This window comes from Lygodium microphyllum, chromosome 8, assembly GCF_053477565.2.
Source record: "Lygodium microphyllum isolate KBCC chromosome 8, Lygodium_microphyllum_v1.1.10, whole genome shotgun sequence".
Lineage (NCBI taxonomy): Eukaryota > Viridiplantae > Streptophyta > Polypodiopsida > Schizaeales > Lygodiaceae > Lygodium > Lygodium microphyllum.
The window spans coordinates 164,141,382-164,149,036 of NC_141142.1; positions in this window are offsets into that span (position 1 = coordinate 164,141,382).

Consider the following 7,655-nt stretch of genomic DNA (forward strand, 5'->3'; position numbering starts at 1 on the left):
GAAGTAATGGAAGATCAAGCCCAAATGGTGACGGAGATGCGCCAAATGACCTCTACCATGGAAGCACACCAAGTTCTCAATGTGGATGGATTCCCAAATGAAAGGCAAGGAAAAAGAGGATAGACCGAGCATGCAAGATGAAAGAGTGACCATCCCATCCGTGAATGCACCTATGCAAGTACCCAAGGTATTTTGGGAAGAACAGTCATTCCCAACATCAGCTTTGAGTAAGGAGAGCCCTCACAAAGGCATGAGGAGCCCACAAAAAATGGGATGAGAAGTAACTCTCAACCACCACCCACGTCCATGCCACCTATGCATGCTCCGTCGTCTTTTGAAACGAATCACTCAAACAATGGGTCATTTCTTGGCAGCCCAATGGATCAGCCCCACTTTGGGTATATGGGACAGCCCCCCAACCATGAAAGGGAGTTGAGAGACAAAATCATCTTCTCAAAGTTCAATGGCCAGTCGTCCTCCACGGCTGAATTAGAAGAATGGCTCTCGAATCTTGAAGGCTACTTTGACATAATGCCAAGAAATGACAATCAAAATATACACTTTTCCACGATATACTTAGAGGGCTTTGCCCACACGTGGTGGCGGTACATAAAGAGGGAAAATCAGTAGTTTATTGACACTTGGGATGCATTCAAAGCTCTTATGAATCAGCAGCTTGTTGACACTTGGGATGCATTCAAAGCTCTTATGAATCAAGTCTTTGTATCTTCGGTTGAGAAGGAGAAGCTTGCAAGGCAATGGCATGTCTTAGAGCAACGTGGGATGACGGTGCATGACTACACAAACCAATTCCTCAATCTCACAATGTATGTTGAGTCCATTAGTGACGATGCAAAGCTTCACAAGTACATTTATGGTTTGGATCCCCAACTCTCGACTGATGTTTCAGCCCAAAGTCCATCAGATTTGTTCAAAGCTATTGAGTTGGCTGAGAGGTACTCTCGTAATTACCACTGAGATGCTTCATTTCAGCATGGACAGCAAAGAGGGGCATCTCAGACACTGTTTGGGCAACAAAGAGGACCTATGCAGTCACATTTTGGACAGCAAAGAAGTCTTGTAAGGCCCGGGCAGTTTGGGGTAGGTTATGGTGGTGGGAATATGCCATTTAGCACCCTGAAGATCCCCACATACCCCACCTTTAATGCCTCTAGGCAAAATAGTAATTTCAGGACTGCAAATCAAGGAAGACCTGAAAATAGACAAGGGGACAGCAGGGGTAAAAATGCTTTAGCTTTTGGTGGTCAATGCTCTATCCCGATGGACCTCTACAAAGAGAGGAAAGAAAAAGGACTTTGCTTTAAATGCAGGGAAAAGTATACAGCCGAGCATGCATCTAAATGTGCTTATAGGAATGCAAAAGCAAGGGTACATAGCATGTTAGTCTTTGATGAATCTAATGAGGATCATGAGGATGCAAGTGCCTTTGCAATCACTGTCGAAAATGATGAGGTTGAAGAGGAAGGTGGGCAAGAAGAATTCTTTGACCCGGCTGACACCTTTCCATTTGACCCCGGTAGTCATGTAGATGTAAATATGGGTGATAAGAATGGTTCACATGCTGCTGCCACTATTTGTACTATCTCCCTGGATGCTTGGACAGGATCTAAGAGCCCCAACACTCTTCGTCTTCAAGGCAAGATTCATGGGAAAGATGTATTTGTCTTGGTAGATAGTGGTAGCACACACAGTTTCATAAATAGAGCAGTCATGGATAGGCTGAAATGTTTTGTCTCTGATTTACAGCAACCAATGAGGGTGCAAGTGGCCAATGGGAGTGAGGAAATTAGTACTCATATATGCCCAGTTGTACCTATTAAGCTTGCTGAAAATTATGAGCAAAAAGTGGATTTTATTGAACTCAATATGGGGCCGATAGACATTGTGTTGGGCTACGATTGGATGAAAACTTTGGGCACCATTTCCATGGATTTTTCATTGCTGTATATGCAGTTTTTTAGGGCTGGACATCTTGTTCACCTGCAGGGAATTAAAAACAACAGTGAATTTCAGCTTATTACATCCAAACAGCTCAAGAAAGAGTTCAAGAAATGCTCTCAGATTTTTGTGCTGCAATTAAACAAGGAAAATGCAGATTAGTCTTGAAAAATGCATGATAATTCAGACCTTAAGGCTCTACTTGCAGAGTATGGTGACTTGTTTCAGTTACCTATAGCGTTACCTCCCAAGAGAGCGGTTGATCATTCCATTGATTTGGAGCCCCACTCCAAGCCAGTCAATAAACCCCCTTACAGGTTGTCCAAATGTGAAAGAGAAGAAGTGACCAAGCAGGTCAAGGATTTAGTAGATATGGGATTCATTGAGCCTAGCTCATCCCCTTTTGCATCACATGTCTTGCTGGTCAAAAACAAAGATGGCACTTTCAGGATGTGCATAGATTACAGAGATCTGAATAAGATCACTGTCAAGAATAGATACCATATTCTTAGGGTGGATGACCTGTTAGATGAGTTGAAGGGAGCTAAGTATTTCACAAAGATTGATTTGAGATCCGGCTACCATCAAATACACATGCGTGAAGGGGATAAGATAAAGACTGCATTTAGGACTGATCGTGGGCTCTATCACTTCTTGGTCATGCCCTTTGGCTTGACTAATGCACCGGCCACGTTTCAGAGCCTCATGAACAAAATACTTTAGCCTTAATTATTCAAATTTGTATTGGTATTTTTGGATGACATCCTCATTTATAGTCACTCAAAGGAAGCTCACCTTATGCACATGAGGCAGATATTTGATATACTTAGACATCATAGACTCTTTGCTAAGGAGACAAAGTGTTCGTTCATGCAGACTGAGGTTGAGTACTTGGGACACATTGTCAGTGAGGCAGGCATTAGAGCTGACCCAAAGAAAGTGCAATGTATCAGAGATTGGCCCACACCTGCAAATACTACCTCTTTGAGAGGATTCTTGGGTCTCTCCTCATTTTACCGCAGATTCATTCGGCAATATGCCACTATTGCAGCCCCTCTCACTGATAGGCTGAAGAAAGAAGCATTTTTCTGGGATGCATTGGCAGATAGAAGCTTTAATCAACTGAAAGATTTGCTTACTTCAGCCCCTATCTTGGTATGCCCTGATTTTTCTAGGGAATTCACCATTCATTGTGATGCCAGTGGGAGAGGAATTGGTGTAGTCTTGCTGTAAGAACATGGGGTCATAGCTTTTGAGAGCCGAAAGCTCGTTGAAAATGAGAGGATTATGAATGTCTATGATGAGGAAATGCTGGCCATCCTTCATGCCATCAAGAAATGGCATCATTATTTGTATGGTAGCCGGTTTAGAGTGAAAAGCGACCATAGAGTAATCAAGTACTTTTTATCTCAGTCAAATCTGACTCAGAAGCAGAGGAGATGGGTAGCCACCTTACATAACTATGACTTTGACATCACCCACACTCGTGGGAAGGACAATGTAGTGGCTGATTCCCTGTTTAGGATTTGGGCATGTAAAGTCTCTGCTATCATGGAGTTACACAGTGATTGGATACATGAGCTTCAGGAGGCTTACATGTTAGACACTGATTTCAGCAATGTATTTCAAAAATTACAACAAGGACAATGTGTGGAGAACTCTTTGTATCAGCTGAAAAATGGGCTTTTATGGTATAATGGTCGAATTGCCATCCCTCATGCTTCCCTGTTCAAGCAGAAAATCATGCAAGAGATGCATTCAGCCCCTATAGCTGGTCATTTGGGAGTCTTTAAGACCTATGACAAAATTGCTAAAAGCTTTTACTGGAAGGGCCTTTGGAGAGATGTGAAAGACTTTGTCTTGGGTTGCATACCTTGTCGGCAAAACAATGACAGCACCTTAAAACCAGCTGGTTTACATCACTATGGACTTCATAACCGGCCTATCGGTGACCAAGAAAGGTTGGGACAACATCTATGTAGTTGTGGACAGACTCACAAAGGCAGCCCATTTCATTCCCACAAAGACTCAGTATAATGCTTCTCAAGTAGCCAGCCAATTCATGGAATATGTTTTCAAATTACATGGCTTACCACAGGTCATTGTGCATGATCGAGATGCTAAGTTTATGAGTAACTTTTGGTGGGTAGTTTTCAGCTCTATGGGCACTCAATTAGCCCCTTCCACTGCTTACCATCCACAGACAGATGGTCAGATAGAAAGGGTTAACAAATGGCTGGAAACTTACTTGAGGCATTTCTGTCATGATGTGCAGCATGCTTGGGACTCATGGTTGCACTTGGCTGAGTTTGCCTATAATAACTCCACACATGCTAGCATTGGAGTTTCACCTTTTGAGGCCTTGTATGGCTACAAGGTGCCTCTTCCTGTGGTTATCTTCAATGATAAAATGAATCCACAAAGCAAGGAAGAATTGGATAGAATGCAGGCCTTACTTCAGCAGTGTAAAGCTAACTTGAAGAGAGCTCAAGATCAAATGAAGCTTTATGCTGATGACAAAAGACGGAATGTGGAGTTCCAAGAAGGGGATTTGGTGCTCTTGAAAGTGCCTAAGTCTAGATATGCCTCCCTTAAAGACCGGGTCCAGCAATAAGTTGGCACACAGGTTTTATGGGCCATACTGGATTATCAAGAGAGTGGGAGACTTGGCATATCGATTGGCATTACCCCCATCTACGAAGATCCATAATGTCTTCCATGTGAGTCAGTTGAAGCCCTTCATTGGCTCAGCAGTGGACTATGTTGAGGAACTTCCACCGATAGACGAAGACGGCATCATTCAATACATACCCAAAAAAGTCATAGGAAAAAGGAAAAAGAGGCTTCGCTCTCGCTCGATCATGGAATACTTGATTAAGTGGCAAGGTTTACCACTCGAGGAAGCTTCTTGGAAGCCAGCTTCAATTTTGGTTCCCATATCTTTTAGAGCAGATTTGGCTGAAATCTAGCTAACTATGGCCCTGTTTTCTCCTAGACTAGCTGCAGATAGCACTCTGTTTTAAACTAGATTTTATTCTGTACTATGGACAGCAATGCACACCATACATGGGCTGAAAGTACTTCTCGAGAGCTCCGTTTTGATGTGTAGCACACCCCGTTCGGAGACTCCCACAGAAAGTTATGATAGATTCACTAAAGCAGGGTCCTGAAGTAAATAGCTTGCTGTCCACTGTCTGCAGGCCGCATTTACTCCAGATATTTGGGTCAAAATTCATGTTTATAACTCCCCAATAAGGCCCATGTATCTTACATACCCCATGACCTATCATACACAATAATACCTCTTCATCCATCAGTATACCCTTGTAATAATGCAGGAGAATAGTACTTTGATCGGCCCCTCCCAGTTACCACACATGCCCAAATTGTTTTTGAGGGCAAAAACCTTCGGGTGGGGATGGAATGTAAGAGAGGGGGACTTAATAACGGGGAAATACTAGCTACACTGGCTGGTATATAAGGTGAGAGAGACTTAATTTTTGATCAGGAGATAATAAATACAAGTCTTCTTTCTCCTTCACCTTGCTCTCCAAGCTTCCATGTCTTCTCTCCCTCTTTTCCAATCTTTCTCTCTCCTCGTACCTGTCTTTTTCTCTCTTCTGCTCTTCTTCTTCTTCTTCTCTGCAGTCTTGTCTCTCTTGTTTCTCTCTCCCAGTCCCTCTCCTTGACAAGCATATAAGGATCAATGGCAAAGGGTGAGACAACTCTTTGATAGATTTCCCTAGATGTTCATCTAAGGACTTACATATGTATTATTTTTTCTTTTGAGTTTTAGGGCTAAGACCTACTATCCATGAGTTCATGTACCAAGCAACACTATCCAAAATGGAATTGTACAACCACACAATGTTGCATTGTGCACGAGTGAAATTGAATATTCTTGCTTGTTTCAAAGAGATATTCTTGAACTTAAGGTATAACATAGTACTCAATTTTTTTGCAATGTGTACTCTTCCTAGTTGTAATGCCCATGTTGAATGTGGTAGTTTGTTACTCTAGAAGAAGTTCCTTTGGACAATGCAAGCATTATGAGTAGAACTAAAGTTTTGTGTTATATCTAGATTGTTTTGCAAATTTTCTTAATGAATATGATAGTTTTATTTTTCTTCATTGTTTGTTGTGAAACATGGATTATATATTATTTTCTATTGTGTATTCTGTTGATAATTTTATTAAGATGTATGTTCATTCCTATTTGCATGTGTGTAGAACATGAGTATTAATTTTTTTTTCTCATGCTGGAGATGTCATTGTCACTCCAAAAGAGGTCACAATAGATAATATTAAGTTTGGACATTCATGACTTCACATTTCATTGTTTTGGTCATTAATCCCTTTATCATTTCCTTGATCAATACAATTATTAAAGAAACATTCATTTCTTTTGTAAAGTTTTGCATCAACATGATTTACAATTGTCATTTTGTGCCCTTTTTGATGGGCCCTCCTCAGATTTTTCCCTTGGCTCAAAAAAATTTACTTGGTGTTTGGAAATCTTCATTTTTCCTATTTAAAAGGTGATGGATACATGTCTATTAATAAATAGCCAAGAACACTTAGACAAATGGTGGTGGAAGTGAAGTGAGGACATAGAAAATAAAAAGTTTGAAAAAGTGATGCCTAGAAAATAAAAATATTTTACAAAATGAATTTATTTAGATATCTAGAAATGATAGAAAATTTTTATTGATCACTTTCAATTATAGTCTTACAAATCTTTTTGGATAACCAATTATTAGAACCAAAACTCGAGACTTGATTCTTGAAGCTCTCATCAAAAGGTTAAACTACATTTGGTATGGTTGCTCATGATTCAAAAGACTTAACTACATGCTCTCATTCAAAAAGTAGAACTACATTTGGTATGATTGCTCGTTGTTGATGATTGATTGAAGTTGATTATGTTGAGATGGTAGGCTCAACACACGTGCAGAGATTGATGAAATTAGACTGCCTAGTTAGATGGGTCCACATGTCTACACTTAGCACGTCGGTGGTTATTATGATCTTCACATGGCCTCATATGGACTCATCACTTATTGTACTTGGTTAGTTATACCTACCTAGATCTTGCATCGTTATAGTGCTAGTTAATTAGTATAGTTAGTTATGCACTATTTGACTTAGTAGACCACTTTCATTTATAACGTATCTTATATATACTTTGTGTATATTATATTGTGTAGAAAAGAAGAAAAAGCCACCAAGAAATCATTTTGGCCTCCATCTCTCTTCTTGTGTTCTTAGGTGAGCCTTTCCTTATATGTATTGTGTGTGTTCAACGCAATAGCTCGAGTAAGTCTGCCCACTACATAGTTTGTAATATGATATCAAAGCTACAACATCGATAGATGTGGGTTTTGGAGGCTAAAGTGAAGGAAAGACACAATGATTCAAGCAAGCAACCAATGGGTAAGAAGCTCTCCCATTCAATGTGACAAGTTTCTTTATTAGAAAAGACCATTATGAGTTTGTTTCAAGCAAAAAAAAGGAACAGGAGCTAAGTGATCTTGCAACTACATGGAAGTCATTTCCAAGCTTTGATGATTTGGTCTCTCTCATGATCATTGAAGAGATCAACATTCAAGATGAATCATCTGAAAGAAGTGGTAAATGAGTTGAACTATTCTACTCAAGTTGAGGAAGGGGATGTGATAGATCCTATTCAAGAGGTC